Below are 20,211 nucleotides of genomic sequence, written 5' to 3'. Positions count from 1 at the left end.
CAGAGTGTATAGTGAAAATGATCCGCGTGTAGTATTGCTCACCAGATTAACCAATAAGCAGCATTAGGCCTACAGTTATCTTTTTGAGAATCCCAGGGAAAACTCTTATTTTGGGGAGAAACGCAATAGTATACTCAATTCGTTGTCATACTTCAGTGTGTCAGATAACTTTGTTTTTAATATCATGAACAATATCTTAGAGGGCATAGCGCAGTACGAGTTAAAGTTGTAGTTTGGATATTCGAATGAGAACTTCATTTCTAGTGAAAACATATTCCAGTGTGTATACGCATTCAATATTGGCTACATGGAAAAAAAAATCGTTCAACGCGCATAAACATGTATTGTGTGCGGCAAGGGTATTGGACTTAATGCCAGTCAAACATTCTGCCTTATTCGGAACCTCCCACTAATATTTGGCGAAATTGTCCCTGTAGGTGACACACTGACATTTGCTGTTACTTTTATTACACATTGTTAACATTGAATTTTATTTACAGAGGAAATTACTGTATTTTTGAAACATCTCATTGAAGAGCATCATCGGTTATTTAAATATTTGTATCCCCAAAATAATTTAATCTCGAAGCATCATTTCATGATACACTATCCTGAGAGTATATGCCAAATTGGTCCTTTTGTACACCTTTGGCGAATGAAATATGAAGCCAAACACAAATTCTTTAAGTCGAGCTTGAAAAATTTCAATAACATAACGAAGTCTCTTGCGAAGAAACAGCAAATAGCTGTGGTTTATCATTGGGAATCATTGTCCTCTAAAGGCATTGAGTCTGGGCCTATCACATTTAAGAAACTGACTGATGTTGAAAATGGAGATTTGAATCCAGAGCATTTTCAGATTGATATGTCAAGTGAAGTAAATGTCACAACTTGGGTTAAACATAATGACATAGAGTATCACACAGGTCTTGTTGTTTGTACAGATTTTATTGATGAATTGCCAGTGTTCAACAAGATTGTTTGTAGAGGTGGACAAATTACACAACTTCCTAACTTGAGTGATAGTACAGATACTACTGGTCAAATATTACTCTGTTACAAGTTAAAGTTGTAAAGACCGATTTTTACTAAAGTAAAAGTACATGCATTGTTTTATTATTGTTGGATTGTTGTATGTAATACCTTATTATGTAGTAACTTATGCCTCTGAAACAACCTAGTGAATACACCTACCAGTTAGTAGTATCTGTGGAATTAAGAGCTTTTAGAATGTTATAAAACCTATAGAAATTAAACAACTGAATTGACAAAAAATACATTTTATTTTATTTAACATTCCTACCACCCCAACAAAAGTACACATCTATGTGTACCCATTCATGCACATTTGAATCAAGTGGTCTATAAAAATCCAAACTGCTTTAAAACCCTGCTACTGAACCATAGTGTATAACTGCCCAACAGCAATACTACTTTAACAAACAGCAAAACAGAAAGACCTATTTGTCATGGATGCGCGCACTGCGCCAAGGATCTGTCTTCGTCCATTTTGCCACCAGTTTATTAGTGTTCAAAGAAGATGATGGAAAATAGCTAAACTTCACTACACGTGACCCTACAAGAGTGATTACTGATATGCTGTCTGTCACCTGCAAAAAAACAATCACGTTTTAGAGATGAAAAAAAATCATCCCCTGACTGACTACTTTCTACTCAAGGACCTTAACAGAAATGTAGTGGAGTAAAAAGCACAATATTTGTCTTTCAAATGTAGTGAAGTTAAATTAAAAAGTTACCAGAAAAAATAATACTCAAGTAAAGATACTCAAAAAGTGTACTTAAGTACAGTACTCAAGTAAATGTACTTCGTTACTGTCCAGCTCTGTATATTTCTGAGAACCGAAGTTTATTTTTTGGTAACGGAAATGGAGACTACATTTGTAGAACATTTTCATGTTTTTCATGCTGTTGAAAATGTACATAATGTTTCAATTGTTGCATCTCATGACTTGAGATACTTTAAGCCATTTGATGTTCAAATGTCTTATGGTACAGACTCATTGTTTTATATTGTGCCAGACGGCTGCATCATATAGACTGCAATGGTATGGTATGAGCTTTGTTTTATGAAGTTTAATTTTGTAAAAGGACATTGTATGGGTAGTTTGAGTGCCCTGTCATGTTATGTGTAGCCCTGGATGATACTTGAAGCTCTTCGATTTTCGAATGTTTTATGCTTACATACTGTTTTATTTTGTACCAGGCGGCTGCATCTTGTAGACTGCAAGCCGCAGGTATGAGCTTTGTTTTTTGTATTTTGAGTGCCCTGTCCCTTGTCAATGTTATATGAAGCCCTGGGTGCTACTTAAAGCTCTTCAATGTTTGAATGTTTTATGCTTATGCCTACATGTTTTATATTGTACTAGACAACTGCATCATATAGACTGCAACCAGCAGGTATGAGCTTTGTTTTATGAAGTTTAATGTTGAAATATAGCTGCGAGCAGCGATTGTGGGCCCAAGCCGGTGGCACCGCAACCCCGGTGCCTTTACTTACCTAAAGGCACCGGGGTGGCGGAGCCACCGGCTTTGGCCCTTCATCGCTGCTCGCAGCTATATTTATATATATATATATATATATATATATATATATATATATATAAACAAGCCGGTGGCACCGCCACCCTGGTGCCTTTATGGTTATTGTGCACGACGTGCAAAAACGTAACCCTGCTTTGACTGTCGAAAAGAAGTGTGCTGTAGAGCTTGCATCAGTGTGGGCTCTGCAAAAGTGCGCATCGAGGGCACATATCAACCACAAAGTATGCGTGAGCAACCTTCTGAAACCTAAAATGAAATATGAGACACCCTACGGCCTCATAGACTTAACGGACAGATGAAATAAGTACACAAGACCGAAAATTGATATGAAGTGTGCTATTTGGGACTAGGCCTATGATCATGAACCACAATAGCAACATATATGATATATTTAAATATAGAATCATTTTTAATGTCATAGCTCAATATGTTTTGCAGCACTTAAATGTGTAAATATAGAAGCCCAGAATTTATCTGGAAGTCTTTGTACAGGTTTATTAATGTAATTTTATTTTACGCTTATGTGTTCTATGATATGCAATGGAAGTAAATTTTAATGTTTAACATGGGTGTATTCACAACACATAGCATACGATATAATATCTTAGGATTATTCATCATTATGTTGTCTCTGCCTTTTCTGTTTTAATGATATTCAGAACAGAAAAACTAAATGTTCCTTTATTTTAATTAAGTCAAGTCAAGTCAAGTCATCCTCATTTATATAGCGCTTTTAACAATGTAGATTGTTTCAAAGCCGCTTTACAGAGATAAACATATAATTTAAGGTAACAGATATTGGTTTGGTTTTATAGTGGCTCTTGAAAAATGTTTTTTCCAGCTAAAGTTAGTTTTGATTGATTCACTTCCGTCTAAATGATCATTTGTTATTAAATTAGGGGCCGCTAAGACGACACCGTTCTCTCTAAACAGACTTTAAACGTGAACATGTGATAGACGCTGATGGCGTTCACATGCACATTAAGAATTGATTCTATAGTTATGTGCGTTTGAATATATGTGCGCAGGTTTGTAATTCCTTACAAACCATGCCTAAACAAACTACTTGTCTACAAATTTTGATGCAGAATTTTTATTTTATCTTATCACTTTGGGTAGGTACGCGAACCGAAAAATTCCACAACGCTTTATCTGTAGAGTGGTATAGGGATCCTCCATAGGGAGAGGCTGGTTGGCACTTCAGCACTGCATTGTCATCAGGTCCAGGCGAAAGTCCTTCGTCAGATCTGGAAAAGGCCTGGATCCAGCAGGCTGCGGGAAAACCTCGGGATAAACAAAGACACTAAAATTAGCGTAGATGCCATTCTTCTTATGATGTAACGAGTACATCAGGATTTGAGGGAAGTGTTCCCAGTTCCGGCTGACCTAATCTAAGCAGCCTAATATTGAATTATAGAAGGCTATAGAGTGTTATGTGAATGCTAGGTCAAAGAGATGTGTTTTTAGTCTAGCTTTGAACTGACAGACTGTGTCTGCTTCCCGGACAATGTTAGGAAGATTGTTCCAAAGTTTTGGTGCTAAATAGTAAAAGGATCTACCGCCAGAAGTCGTTTATATATTCTAGGTATTATCAACTGGCCGGAGTTTTGAGATCGCAATAGACGTGAAGGACTATAATGCGTTAAGAGCTCGCTCAAGTACTGGGGAGCTAAACTTTTTAGTGCTTTGTAAGTAATCAGCAATATTGTAAAATTTATACGATGTTTAATAGGGAGCCAATGCAGTGTTGACAGAACCGGGCTAATATGGTCGTACTTCCTGGTTCTGGTAAGAACTCTAGCGGCTGCGTTTTGAACTAGCTGAATTTTGTTAAGCGTGCAGGGCGACCACCCAGTAGATCATTACAATAATCTAGCCTTGATGTCATGAACGCATAAACTAGTTGTTCCGCATTTGTCAATGAGAGCATATGAAGTAATTCAGATATATTTTTAAGATGGAAAAATGCGGTTTTACAGACACTAGACACGTGACTTTCAAATGAAAGATTGGTATCAAAGAGCACACCCAGGTTCCTAACTGACGACGAAGACTTAACAGAGCAGCCATCAAGTGTTAGACGGTATTCTAGGTTATTACGTGTGGAAGTTTTTTGTCCAATAATTAGAATCTCTGTTTTTTCAGAATTTAGTAGTAGGAAATTACTAGTCATCCAATTTTTGATATCAACTATGCATTCCAATAATTTTGTGAATTGGTGAGTTTCGTTAGGTTTGGAAGAAATATAGAGCTGAGTATCATCAGCATAACAGTGAAAGCTAATTCCATGTTTCCTAATGATATCTCCTAAAGGTAGCATGTACAGAGTGAACAGCAGCGGTCCTAGGACTGACCCTTGTGGTACGCCATACTGAACTTGTGATCGATAAGACATCTCTTCATTTACTGCTACAAACTGAGAGCGGTCAGATAAATATGATTTAAACCATGCTAATGCAATTCCACTAATGCCAACATAGTTTTCTAGTCTATTTAAGAGAATGTTGTGGTCAATGGTGTCAAATGCAGCACTAAGATCAAGTAACACTAATAGAGAGATACAACCACGATCGGATGATAAGAGCAAATCATTTGTGACTCTAATGAGAGCTGTCTCAGTGCTATGGTGCGGTCTAAATCCTGACTGGAAATCCTCACAGATACCATTTCTTTTAAGAAAGGAACACAGTTGTGAGGATACTGCCTTTTCTAGTATCTTTGACAGAAAAGGTAGATTTGAGATCGGCCTGTAATTGACTAATTCTGTAGGATCAAGTTGCGTTTTTTTAACAAGCGGTTTAATCATAGCCAGCTTAAAGGTTTTTGGTACGTATCCTAGAGACAAAGATGAATTAATGATGTTAAGAAGAGGATCTATGACTTCTGGAAGCATCTCTTTCAGTAGTTTAGTCGGTATAGGGTCTAACATACATGTTGTCGATTTAGATGAATTAACGAGTTTGCAAAATTCTTCCTCTCCTATGGCAACAAATGAATCAAATTTTCACTCGGGGAGACTATAATGCACTCCCTTATGTGATGCTGTAGTAGACGGTTGCATAGTTATAATTTTGTCCCTAATATTATCAATCTTATAAGTGAAGAAGTTCATAAAGTCATTACTGCTGTGTTTCTTGGAAACTTCTGGGCTTGAAGCTTTCTTTTTCGTTAGTGTAGCCACTTTTTCAAATAAATCCCTTGGATTATGTTTATTTTCTTTTAATAGGGTTGAGAAATAAGCAGATCTAGCAGCTTTTAAAGCCTCTCTGTAAGCAATCGAGCTCTCCTTCCATGAAATCCGAAATACCTCTAGTTTTGTTTTCTTCCAGTTGCGCTCCATTTTTCTGGCTGCTCTCTTAAGAGCCCGGGTGTGCTCGTTGTACCACGGTGTTGGACTATTTTCTTTAATCTTCTTTAAGCGCAACGGAGCAACTGTATCTAAAGTGCTGGAAAGGAGAGAGTTAAAAGTTTCTGTTGCAATATCAAGTTCTTCTAAGCTATCTGGGATGCTGAGACGATGAAACTGATTAGGAAGATTATTGATAAAGCAATCTTTAGTGGCAGAAGTGATAGGTCTAACATACTTGTAACACGGAGTTGGCTTTGCAGCCTTGGCTAAATGTAATTTACATGAGACTAGATAATGATCTGAGATGTCGTCGCTCTGCTGCAGAATTTCAACAGCATCAACATTGATTCCATGTGATAATATTAGATCTAGAGTATGATTACGACAATGAGTAGGTCCTGACACGTGTTGTCTAACTCCAATAGAGTTAAGAATGTCTTTAAATGCCAATCCCATTGCATCTTTTCCATTATCTACATGTATATTAAAATCACCAACAATTAGGACTTTATCTGCAGTCAATACTAATTCTGATAGAAAGTTAGCAAATTCTTTGATAAAATCTTTATGGTGCCCTGGTGGCCTGTATACAGTTGCCAGCAGAATTCTCAAACTTGATTTATCGTTTACATTATATATTTTTACATTAAGCACCAACACTTCAAAAGAAATATGTTTTAAACTAGATTTTTTAGTGGTTTTGAAAATATTACTATAAATTACAGCAACACCTCCCCCTTTGCCTTTCAGGCGAGGTTCATGTTTATAACAGTAATCATGAGGGGTGGACTCATTTAAAGTAATGTAATCGTCTGGTTTTAGCCAGGTTTCTGTCATACACAGCACATCTAGGTTATAATCTGAAATCATATCATTAACTATGAGTGCTTTTGAAGTAAGGGATCGAATATTCAGCAACCCAAGCTTTATCGTTTGCTCATCTGTATTATATCTATTTTTTATTGGTTGAATATCAATTACATTTTTAACCTTAGATCGGTTTGGAGGTTTTTTGGATTTCCAAATTCGGGGAACAGACACAGCCTCTATATGATGATATCTAGGTGAAAGAGCCTCTATGTGATGGGATTTATCTGACCTTGGTGACGCGAGGCCGCTAGCAGACGGTCGGTTTAGCCACTTTGTCTGCTTCCTGACCTGAGCCCCAGATTGTCATGTTTTGTCTCTAAGACTATGAGCCAAATTACTAGAGAGAAGAGCAGCACCATCCCAGGAGGGATGAATACCATCTCTTTTCAACAGGTCAGGTTTGCCCCAAAAACTTTTCCAATTGTCTATGAATTCTATATTATTTTGCGGACACCACTTAGACAGCCAGCCATTGAGTGATGACAATCTGCTAACTATCTCATCACTCCTTCGAACAGGAAGGGGGCCAGAGCAAATTACAGTGCCTGACATCGTACTTGCGAGTTCAAACACCTCTTTAATATTAATTTTGGTGATCTCCGACTGGCGGAGTCGAACATCTTTAGTGCCGACGTGAATAACAATCTTAGAGAATTTACGATTAGCATTAGCCAGCACTTTTAAATTTGCTTTGATGTCAGGCGCTCTGGCTCCCGGCAAACATGTGACTATGTTGGCTGGTGTCCCTATTTTCACGTTCCGTGTAATAGAATCGCCAATTACCAGGGCACAATCAACAGAATTCTCAGTGGGTGTTTCACTGAGTGGGGCAAATCGATTTGTTGTGGTAATCGGAACTGAAGAGTGGTTTTTTGATCCGCGACTCGAGCGATCCCTCACTGTCACCCATCTGCCTGGCTGCACAGGCAATAATTCAGCCGGAACCGAATCATGTAGAGAGTTCACTATACTAGGCGCATCCAAAATAGTATCTAAAGCTCTAGCACACTTACTATCCTCAATTAAAGTTTGGATGCGTGTTTCTAATTCTGAAATCTTCTCCGTCAGCCTGACTGTTTCCTTGCATTTATCACATATAAACCCTGTATTGCCGACAGGGGAAGGCTATGCTAAACATGTAACATGAAGTGCAGGTGACAATAACAGGACAAGACATCACTCACCGTGTTTGTTGATTGATTCTTATTCACCTGGGCTTTTTATGAACTCAGAGGCGCGGGCGCGCGAGAGAAAAATCAATAAATAACTGAGTGCACGGGTGGCGCGTTAACAGGCTAGCGAGTTACTAGCGTGTTGTTCTAACAATAACGGAAGCTAGCGATGTTAGGTTAATCTGAGATGTTGTCTAAGCTGTATTTAGTAGTATAAACAACTAGAAATTGTAGTAAATGATGGTTCAAAACAGAAAGAAATACAAAGCTAATACGAGGCTTAGACGGAGCTTACAGCCTCGAAGCAAACAAAACACAGCAGGCAGCTAGGCAGACAGGAGCAATCGATCAGGATCAGGAACAGCAATCGAACAGCAATGGAGCAATTAACACTAACTTTATTCTCATCTGAATTATAAATAATTGAGTTCCATATAAAATGATTTGTGCGCCTCTCTCTCTCTCTCTAACTCTCTCACACACACACACACACACACACAGTTCGATCGCGCCCTCTCTCTCTCTCTCTCTCTCTCTCTCTCTCTCTCTCACACACACACACAGTTTGATCGTGCCAGCGCACCTCTCTGTGTGTGTGCGTGTGTGAGAGAGTATGAGATGTGATTTGTGCACTTTTTGGCGATCGCTTATGAGGTGTGATTAGTGCATTTACTTTGCAAACTAAGCAATCATCGTGTTGATCGTCACGTACCTTGCCGTGACCAATGACGTGTGATAACGTACGCGTGGATAAACGCCTGGATAACGTCTGCGTGGATAAACGCCTGGATAACGTACGCGTGGATAAACGCCTGGATTAATACTTAGGCTAATTTCTATTATCTTTATACCAGGGCTGGACATTAAGCCTTTTCATGTGCTTGTCCTTCGGACAAGTAAATCTGCCATTCACTTGTCCGTGTAAAAAAGTTGATTTGTCCGCTACAAGCGTTCTTGTAATGATTTTCTATGGGAGAAAAATGCTTAATAACGTGTAATTAAACGCGTTGAGTTCATATTCTGGGCTCATCTGATTTTTTTGTATACAGTGTAGCCTACTTTATTATGATTTTAGTATCATAATGATTAATAAATGCATTCACAATTATTCGTGTACTTGATAAATTTTGCAGATATGATTTACAAACGAATGCCTTTCAACGTGTGTGTGCAAACTTCAGAATTAAATGAATGTGCAGCCATTTCTACAAATAAAGAGTCTGTAAGCCTACTATATGTGTTGTAGTCATTAAATAAGCGCATTTAGTTTCATATTTGTTATAATGTTATTTTTTTCATGTGTGATTATGATAAGTAGCCAATATATCGAGAGACGTGGGTCGACAGAGATGATTTTGACCACTTCATTAAGTTTTGTAGAAAGCATTTCTTTAAAGTGAATTTCGTTTTGTATAAATTGTATCTTAATTTTAATACATTTTTCATCAACCAATTGCCTGGATTTAATAAATAAGAAGCAAATATAGCAGACAATAGCCATAAGCATGGAGTCGCGAGCGCGGTCACTAGTGAACTGAAGCACATCATCACGTCATAAATGAAACGAAATGATGAGAAATAGCCTATATAGCAAACTTGAAATGTCTTTAAACGAAACAATTCAAAACTAAAATAAATAGACTATCTGTAATCCATGATGTGCATTTCTCTCTAGGTGCGTTCACTATAAGGAGATGGTTAATGTACGGATAATGTTTTATGGGTTTCTCTGTCTGTTCTGTTTATTCTGCATTGTCTCTTCAATCAAAAGCATCTGATTCAGATCAGGTCATTAACAGGGGCTTTATACAGAAGAGACATGTGCAGTGTGTGGTGCTGGGGTGACCTCAAGACTCCTGTTCTGCACCAGCCCAACAAGCATATAGTCTGGGATATATGCAGGGAAATGTACAACACTGTGTTTGAATGTACTGTGAATGTATAATTTTTCACCTCTTCTAAAAATAAGAAACATTTTCTTGGTCTTGTCACCAAACTCTTTCTGAACCTCACTTAGACACAGTCCAGTGTTTCCTAACCCTGAACACAACAGCACTGCACGTTGTTGATGAAGTCTCCCTCCTCGGACTGCTTTATGTCTTAGGCTCCACTGAAGAGCTGATGAGTTCATAGAGATGTGATTATGATGGAAAGTTGGAAAATGTGTTGTGTGTGGTGTGCCTCCAGGAACAGGGTTTGGAAACAGCCTTTTTTATATGGTAAAATACAGTCCCTAAAAATCTCTGCAAATAAATATGACAATCATGAAGGGAGTGCAATGTGATAGTTTACTGTATACAAAATGTATATTTCTCTCATCTTACATCAAGTAACCGTTAGTGTAAAGTAGGCCTACAGTAAGTGTAGTGTAAGTGTACAATATTTGTGTATGATTTTGCACTGTCTCTCAAGTATTTGTATGTTAATAACCTTGAACAACAAGAGATAGAAACAAAATGATTGTTCCCCTGAATCATTGAACCAAGTCGTATTTGATTTTCTTTTACATTTTTCCCCACTTCTTATTTTTTTATTTTGCGGCCAGCAGTTAGTCATTTTGTAACATAATGATGTGTAATCTGAATGTTTTACCATTATAAGAGCCAGTACAGTCATGTGTTGTGTCAAATCAAGTGTACTGAATTTGGTTAACAGCCACAAGGTGGCGCGGTAATAAGTCACCTTGTATTTTGCTAATAACTCCATGGTAATGCATAATCAAAATTGTTTCTTTTGAATCCTTGCAATAAGCGTTAACAGGGTTATATTTCATTTTAGTGTTTGTCAGTTATTGTTCTCAGTAAAGCCAAATCTTTATGAAGTCATCCTGTTCCTGAAATTCGCACATAATTTGGCATATCTATATAATCCACAGACCTTCATGGCAAAAAAAAAAAAAAAAAGCCTTAAATTGTGAAGAGTTGTACATAAAAGAGTTGTTTTTGTTCCGTTGCACTTTCAGCAGCGAAAATAGTTCCAAACAAAAATCACAACAGAACCATGGCGCATCTCACAGGAACACTCAACCTGTTTTCATTACTGAATGATTCAGCATTTTGAACAAATCGGTTGAGTCAAAGATTCAATGACCCATTCATAAACATCTGTCTCATTCTTGAATGAATCAGCCATTTGAACGAATCGTTTGAATGAACGAATCAATGACTCACTCATTAAGACGGTCGCCTGCCACCACCTACTGGCTGTTTAGTTATGTTTATAAGTATCATTCTTTCCAACGTTTCTTATTTGTATGTTTAAATCAATTTCATAACATTATTTTATGCAATTGCAATTTCTCAGTGTAAATGATTTGATCAGCTCTAAGGTAACAGATATGTCTTATTATTCTAAATAATTGAATTTATTGATCAAATTTAGGAATTTAAAATGAAAGATGAAGCATACATTTAATAAGATTGAGGAAAAGGATGCCCTTTAAAGATGCAGATATTACAATATGCCGATTTAAATATCAAAGCAGATTGAACACTGTGTTAATTTATTCTGAAGAATTTTTTTCATCACACACATAAAACAGAACAAAACAAAAATCCAGACAAATCAACTTTTTTACACGGACAATTGAATGACAGATTTACTTGTCCGAAGGACAAGCACATGAAAAGGCTTAATGTCGAGCCCTGGTATAAAGATAATAGAAATTAGCCTAAGTATTAATCCAGGCGTTTATCCACGCGTACGTTATCCAGGCGTTTATCCACGCGTACGTTATCCAGGCGTTTATCCACGCGTACGTTATCACACGTCATTGGTCACGGCAAGGTACGTGACGATCGACACGATGATTGCTTAGTTTGCAAAGTGAATGCACTAATCACACCTCATAAGAGAGAGAGTTGCGGGCGCGATCGAACTGTGTGTGTGTGTGCGTGTGTGAGAGAGAGAGGCGCGCGATCGAACTGTGTGTGTGTGTGTGTGTGTGTGTGTGTGTGTTTGTGTGTGTGTGTGAACAGTGGAAACATACTCCATCATTTTTTTCATACAGGACATCATTAAGACTGCAAACTGTTTACTTAGATTTCTGTACACTCGCAATAAAACACAACATCCTCAGTCACATACGTAATATATTTATATTTTATATAAAAATAAATGGTGTATAATTACATTTTTAGAAGATATGAGACATTTCCTGATTCTTTTTTTGACATAATCCCTCGCCATAGCAAAACCGTTTGAGATATTCAATATCCGTTAACAATTTAGCATCTTTAATGTATTTTCATCATGTAGAAAAAGTTTGGTGGGAATAAAATAAACCACTTAAGAGGAGTGAGTAAAAATGTAGAGGCTGGTTTTGCAAAACATCCACATTCAGACTAAAATAGCCGACTTCCTGTTGGGCTGGCTTAAAGTAGTTTGGCCCGATGAGATCTATATGTGTACCGAGTTTCATATTATTACATGCAAGTGTGTTTGATTTATGGACCAAATTTATGGACCAAGTTAATTTAATTAATAAACTAATTATATAAAACTATTGTCAATGCACTACAATTAAACTGGTTATATGCCTTTATATAAAAAAAAACTTATTTAAAAAATACAAGGCTTAAGACATTTATTTTATTTTTTTAATGCAGGCCAAACCACACAGCAGTGAAATGGTTAATTGAGCTCCCCTCCCCCTACACACACACACACACACACACACACACACACACACACACACACACACACACACACACACACACACACACACACACACACACACACACACACACACACACACACACAGGCACAGATACAGACACAGACACAGATGTAGGCTCAGAGAGAAATTACCACATTCAAACCAAAATATCTGACTTTCTGTTGGTCCGAGCTAATGACTGTAAATTAGAAAGTTATCCGGCTGCTGCTGAAGTTTCATCAAGATCAGTTAATGTATGCTGAAGTTATAACACACTTTCTGTTTCACGTTTCTCGCCATCATTTTGTTTCCTTGCCACGGCCAAACCGTTCGAGATATCAAAAATCCCTGGAAATTTTTCATCCTCAATGTCTTGACTTCATGCTGACTGAGTTCCGTGGCATCCCGATCAATTCTCTAGGAGGAGTACTTAAAAGTACTCCGAGTTTCATATTATTACATTCAAGCGTGTTTGATTTATGGACCAAGTTTTGCGCTGTCGAGCCCCCCTGCCATGCCCGGGTACTAGCTTCAGCCCGGCTCTGATGGCCGCGGGTTCTGACCCGTGTGCAAAGTTTCAAGAGTTTTCGAGCACGTTAAGGGCCCCAAAAGTGCCAAAAAGGTAGTAAAAAAATAATTTTACTAATTTTCCTAAGGAAAACAATAGGGCCTTCGCCTTTTCAACGCTTGGGCCCTAACAAGGTCATTGTACAGAGTATTTTGAGTCCACTGTCCCGGGCTAAATTTAATGTGAATCCCTGTGTAGTGTTACAAATGTATTAAATGTTTTAATTTAGGTTCCAATACAATAGTATAGAAACTGAGAAAGTTTAGTAGACTGAATTTAGATATCAGCAACATGACATCATGACTTTGCGTAAACATACACGCCACTTTCAAGTCAAGTGGCGTGTTATCTATACGCATTTTGAGCTATCCGCGTGTATGTCCACGCCGAAATCTTTTGCGTGTATGTCTACGCCATTAAATGTCCGAGTGATTCCGCATGTATGTGTACGCCGTTAAATGTCCGAGCGAAACGAAGCAAAATCTATATCTACATCTGTGGAGCGATATTTTTTTTCCTAGGATGGTAGGAGAACACTCATTAATGGTATTAACCCCAGTGACGGGTAGGTTTAGGGACGGGGCTGGGGTAGGTCATATATCTATATATACATAATACAGTAATATAACGTTAAGTCAAAGGCGTTGATAAACATGCTGAAAAGCGATTATGCGTGTTGATAGCACGCCAAAAATGGAAATACGAATTGGCGTGTCATACATACGCCATTTCATGAGATCAGTCTCATATCAGAGTATCAGCAAGAGATTCATTGCCAGTCCTGTTCTTTCTATTATAAGTTAAACGAGTCAGATTACTGAGACTCTCACCCTTTGTTCTAATGACTCCATTTTGAGGCATATATGAGATTCAAAGAAGATTAAGTCAAGCAATTCAGGTGTCTGACATTAGCTTTTGTCTGTATGCACTTCCTGGCCAATAAGCTCAAGATGCAGCGGTGTCTTTGTCTCTATGATAATGTGAAGGTATGGGTGATACAATCAGGCTGATTGGATTAGCATCTCAAACCTCTGAGTTACACTGTTATGCTGACGAGATCAGGGCTGTGGAATTTCCGGTAAAGTGCTGATTCCTGTACTTCACATTTACATGCTTTGTTCAGATTGCCTCCCCCTTTTATGTAAATCCCTCCCCCTTTGGAAGGATAAAACACTGTGTTTTAGCTATTGAGTTAGACTTGATGACTGCAGCTACCGACAGCTCGTGTTCTCAATAAAGAATCCTGCTGAAGATACTACCAAGTCTCCTGGTCTTTCGCTTCTAAGTCTCCTACAATTAAGAATATTCACAACACCTGTTAAAGTGTAAATTGCAGGTTAACCACCACAATCAATTAATGTGTTAATTAAAGTGCTCAATATATATATATATATATTTAAAAAATTCTGTCTTAAAATGAGTTAAAATAACATTTATTGGGGTTTCTTCAAAGGTAGCATGTTTTTTACCGTAACTGGGTGATGACGTCATAACAGGGAGTAGCCCGTACTCTGCTAGATTCCTACTGTTTGCGGTTTGACTATGGAGAACGACTTGGAGACTGAAGAGGTGGGAAACCATCAAATTCTTGATGGACCACAGCCCTACAATTTTGAACCAGTCAGGCGTGAGAGAGGGGAGGAAATTGTCAGAAATCATGGCCCTCAAAGAGTTATTAATGCTAGGTGTGAGCAAAATTAGTGGAGGGTTGGCCAGGTTTCCTGGTGAGTATCTAGAGCTAGCCTAGGTTAGCCTGGTGCTAGCTTGGATAACATTAGGAAACAAGCTAAAGTCTTGTCAAAATCTTGCCGTCATGTAGAATAGCAAGAAGGGACAACAACTGAAGACATTATTTACTTACATGGTGTTAGTGGTCCTAATCAGAGCTGTAGAGATGCACGCACTGCACAGGCACAATGGCGCTTTTGCTGGCATCTGTTGACAGAACGCGATATTGCCTGTGCTAAAACGCAACTAATTAACAATGCTCATTGTCAGAAAGAAAAAAATAGATCGATGTCACTATCGCGGTGTTTGACAGGTGTTTGTGTGGGCTATGCCACCCAATCGAATCAGCAGTGGAGAGTATGTGCTGTCGTGAGGTGAACGCGTTTTGGAGTTTAGTGGAGCAGCTCGACCCGCGACCGGCAAATCTGACGTGCCTTACGAGAAGTCGAACTCGACGTTTAAACCCCATACTGAACCGGCGCATGTCTCCAGGGTCATAGTCGTCGGCAGTAAAGTGTTCGCCGCATATGAGAGCTGACTTTGTCACAGAGGCACCAGTAAAATCAGCTCGCTTGGTAGCCACAAACTTCACCCAGGCACGGATCACCCGTTTGTCCTTAGGAAACTTGTGGAGCCTCTCTCCCGTATTAGAAGTATTTGTACATCCCGCACAAACACAATAGTTCACCATTTTTGTTACTTGCCGTTAGACTAACGATAACTCTAGGCTTGGAGTCCCTGTTATGACGTCACGCCCAGCCTAGTGGAAGGGAGGGGGCATGCTTAAAACCACTGTAAAACGTACCAACTTTTCATATTATGGCTCGTTTCCACTGAGCGGTACGGTACGGTACAGTTCGGTACGGTACGCAATTATTTGCGTTTCCACTGTCAAAAGTTGTGAATGGTACCAAAAAGCCGAACCGTACCGTACCACTTTTTGGGTACCCTTCCGTTGGGGTACCTAGCACAGTGGTGCGGTACTAAAGGGTGGAGCTAGACTCACTGCAAAACGCTGATTGGTTGACAGAGTATCATCACTTGCGCGTGCTACAAGAGGAATGGCAACATAAGAAGCGACATTTTTTAATATACAGTTAGAAGATAATACTACGGTTATTCTTTCACGAAATGTAGTTTTAAGAGTTTTTGAGGCGAGAATGTAGTTGTTTAAAGCTCAAATCTGCGGTTTATTTATAATGATTTACGATAATTTGATGCATTCCAGGCGATCACCGGGCGCTCGGCGCTCATGTTCCCCACCTGGAACAGCCTTTCCTTCGGCTAGTCGTTCTGACGTTTGCCGCTGACTCTGTATTGGTAATTCGTCTTGTGTATTTCTAACGGGTGATCTTTGGTCTCGTGAATCGATAATTCGTTCCCTGGCCAATCGTTTTGGCTGAGGGCTAAGTGAATTTTCATATATTTAGGCTATAACTTTTCCGTTGTAAATTTAACTTTAGACTAGCGCTGAATTTGTATATTTGACTGAATTGTCTGCTTTATTTCTTATTGTATAGCTTCTTGTAACGTTACCTTTTACTTATACTTTTATAATGGCTATTATTGATAGAACTGAAATTTAACAAAAAGAGATAGGGTTGAGTTTTGTCATTTTTTATTACAAGATTATCACTGTAATGTTGTTTATTGCAACATTTGTACAAATGCACATATTGCCTGGAATATGTTTAATATATTTTTTTAATTTAAACGAAAAGATGCAGGGTTGTGTTTTATATTTCGTTTTGTTATAAATAGGCTAACGTTAAACATGTATATAATCAGGTCTATACATTGCCTGAACCACATTTGTGTGCCTATAATGTTTAAAATTTATTCAAATGAAAACGAAAAGAGGCAGAGTGGTGTTTTATAACATATTTTGTTTTATTGTTGCCTAAAATGTACATGCAGAGCGAGCTGAGTGACACTTTCAAGAACGCGATGTTCCATTTGGAGAATTACCGGACTCGCGTCCTCGGGAGTCCTTCTGCTGAGAACTTTACATACTTGGTATTGAGAAATGCCTAATGTCGGCGCTTGTCTTCTTGTGACAAACATGACGTGAAGCAAGGACAAGATCTGCTGTATGCCATCCATTGGTGTGTACTTTGTCGCTTTCTTCTTCGCGCGAAAATGACGTTGATTGCTTCTTTCCGGCAAACACCACGCCTATCAAGTAGGGTACTGTTGGCGGTGGAAACGCTAGCTGGATCATGGTTTACTGACCCGACCCGAACCATACTGTACCGTACTGCTCAGTGGAAACGAGCCATTATATTCGGCATTTTGGTATAAAAAACATAAAAAACAATGGTGGGCGGTTCTTATCTTTATGTTTAATAAGCACATTGCATTATCTTCGTGAAAAATTTAACCTGCAATTTACACTTTAAAGGAAAAATAATAAAATGTATTCATTGCAGCACTTTATGGTCTGATTTTTGGGATGGTAACACAAATAGATGATAAATGTTGTACTGTAAATCCTAGTGGTCTATGTAAATACTCAAACATTAATTTAGTGAAAATTTTGCTTGAACGTTGGTGGTTGACCAGGTCAACAAGTTTACTTTGAACACCGACTTTGGTGTTCTGATCATCCATTGTGGTGTACATGTAGTCATTAACATTTTTTTTTAAATGTTTTCCTCTCAGACCTGGGCAGTTTTCATCAGTCTTCTCGCCAGATCTCTGCAGGTGTGTCATTCATTGACCAACCTCATCAGACTTCTTGCCAGATCAATCCAAAGTTGGTGTGACATGTTGGCTGTTTTTTTCTCTCTTCTTAAGCCTTATTCACACACTAGTTCCTCTCATTGGACTTTGCAATTTACACTTTTCTCTGTGACATAGTATTTTTTCTCTTAAAACTTAACATGCTGCTTAAAAATATAGTACCGTATAGTTTCAAAATTCTCATTATTTATTTACCCTGATGCTGTACAAGGTTTATATGACTTTCTTCATCAAAATAGAAATGCAGATTTTTAATTTGGAAGTTCAAGCTCTGTAGGATGCACACCATGCAAGTAAATGAGTTCCAGCATTAAGATGTATGTAAGAAACAGTTAAATAAACATTCTTAACTTTAAATTAGAGCTTAAGATCTGGGCTCTAATACTGTTTGAGACGACTCCGTTCACGTGATGCTAATTCTCGCTTTCTTCTTCTCACGTGAACAAGCCAACATATTTGAGTCACACAGCTACGCTATACATTGGCAGGAAGATCATTTTTAGTGAAAGTTTTATGGATTTGTTTCTTACACAAACCTATGGTTTTGCTACATAAGACATTAATTGATCAGGTGGAGCATATATTACTTTAATACAGCCTTTCTGCATTTTGTACTCAAATGATTGCAGCGTTTCATTTGCATGGTATGCATCTACAGATCTCTGATTTCTTTCTAAAATCTCTGGGATACAGTAACATAAGGGTAAGTGAATAATGAGATAAAGGTACTTTTTCAACCAATCCTTTAAAGGATTTGTGTTGGTTAAAGCAAGCTCAATTTAGCTTTTTTTCTCTTGATTTACTGTTTGTATTTATGCTGAGATTCAGTTTGAGCAAAGTTTCAGCCAATTTATAAATACCTATTTTTTAACAAATAGCAAATGACATACCAATTTATTTCATTTTTCTCTCCATCTAGTGAAAAATCTGTTAGACATGTCTGTACAGTATATACTACATATACTAGAGATGTTAATAGACATCCAACATCCAACAATAGATTTGTATTCTAACATTTTTATATGGTAAAACTATAGCTGTAACCATTTCTGCAAGTACTTTACTGTAAAAGTATATATATATATATATATATATATATATATATATATATATATCAGTGGCGGCTGCTGGTCTCTCAAAGTGGGGAAGCTCATTTTCGGCCTACATCATAGAATTGTCCATTTATATAAACGTAAATTCTGCCCTGCGTTCCTTTTCAAGAAAATGCTCTGTGACCCTGTCGTACCAAGTATGCGTCTTTTCCAGTGACTTGACCAGTGTCCTCTCAATGGCCAGCAGAGCTAGGCTGCTTAAACGGCCTTGGCCCATTGTGTTACGGGTGTAGGACTTGAGCCGCTTTAAACAGGAGAAGCTCCTTTCTACACCTGCAGATGTAGCTCCAATTGTTGCCACTAATGAGAACAGTTTGTAAAGCTGAGGCATTGCACTGTCCAACTCCATGTTTTTAAGGAACACCAAGTAATCACACAGCTTTCCCCTGTTACCCTGCAAGTCCTGATCTGAATACAGGACTTGAAGTTCAGACCTCAGTCTACCTGAATCAAAGTGATGGCCATAACTTTTCAGGACACTTTGGAAGGCTTCCTCTGGAATTACTTGCCTCATGTCATCAAATTTCCCTGGATTGACTAATTCTAAGAAGAGCATACTTTTCAGATTTGAAAAACGTCCAGGAATCTGCTTCTAGATGTTATCAAGGATCGCCATGTACAGATTTCTGTAGCGCTCTTGGGGGTCCTGCAATTGGGTCAGACGGCGCTTTCTCATGGGCTCATCGCGTGGGTCTGATGTGAGATCTGCTGTTTTGGCATAAACAGCTTGGAAAGCCCCCTCTGACCTCTTCTCTTTGACAAATGCAAGAAGAGACTCAATTCTTTTCTTGCAGTAGAGAACATCCATCGCCCTCTGCTGAACAATGTCAAAGACCACAACAGTCTCAGAGAAGATTTGTTCATATGTGTACAACATGAACACAAACTCAAAATCCTCCAGTTTCCTCACAAAGCCTTTGGCACAATCCAGTGTATCATCATCCATTGTCGTATCTGCAATGATGTTATCAAATGTCTGCAGGAGACCATCATAGTTGTTTGCCACAGTGCTCACTATCCGTGATGTGAAATTCCATTGAGTAGGAGTGTTTCTGGGCAACCTTGAACAGCCTGCAGACTCCAGAAAAGACGTCCTCTTTGTGGATTTTGAAAAAAATGTGGCAAACCCAGAGTGATGCAAAAAAAAATTCTGCACTCAGGCAAGCCGGTCTGAGTATTTCCCTTTTCACATCATTCTTTGTAAACCCTAGAAATGGTTGTGCGTGAAAATCCCAGTAACTGAGCAGATTGTGAAATACTCAGACCGGCCCGTCTGGCACCAACAACCATGCCACGCTCAAAATTGCTTAAATCACCTTTCTTTCCCATTCTGACATTCAGTTTGGAGTTCAGGAGATTGTCTTGACCAGGACCACACCGCTAAATGCATTGAAGCAACTGCCATGTGATTGGTTGATTAGATAATTGCATTAATGAGAAATTGAACAGGT

The 20,211-nt window shown here is 38.4% G+C and overlaps 1 long non-coding RNA gene across 1 annotated transcript in view; it reads right to left on the bottom strand.

The window, feature by feature from the left end:
- Nucleotides 1–8,392: 8,392 nt before the first annotated feature.
- LOC143757198 (uncharacterized) overlaps nt 8,393–20,211 on the bottom strand; it is a 208,437-nt gene continuing 196,618 nt past the window's right edge. The window contains exon 3 of the long non-coding RNA XR_013210438.1: nt 8,393–8,494. This is a non-coding gene — a long non-coding RNA (uncharacterized LOC143757198). The remainder of the gene's footprint in view (nt 8,495–20,211) is intronic.

Source organism: Siphateles boraxobius, unplaced genomic scaffold, assembly GCF_051911475.1.
Source record: "Siphateles boraxobius isolate OS27281-9 unplaced genomic scaffold, OSU_SipBor_1 30, whole genome shotgun sequence".
Taxonomy (NCBI): Eukaryota; Metazoa; Chordata; class Actinopteri; order Cypriniformes; family Leuciscidae; genus Siphateles; species Siphateles boraxobius.
The sequence above is the reverse complement of the archived record's forward strand: the minus strand, read 5'-3'. Positions and strand labels throughout refer to the sequence as shown.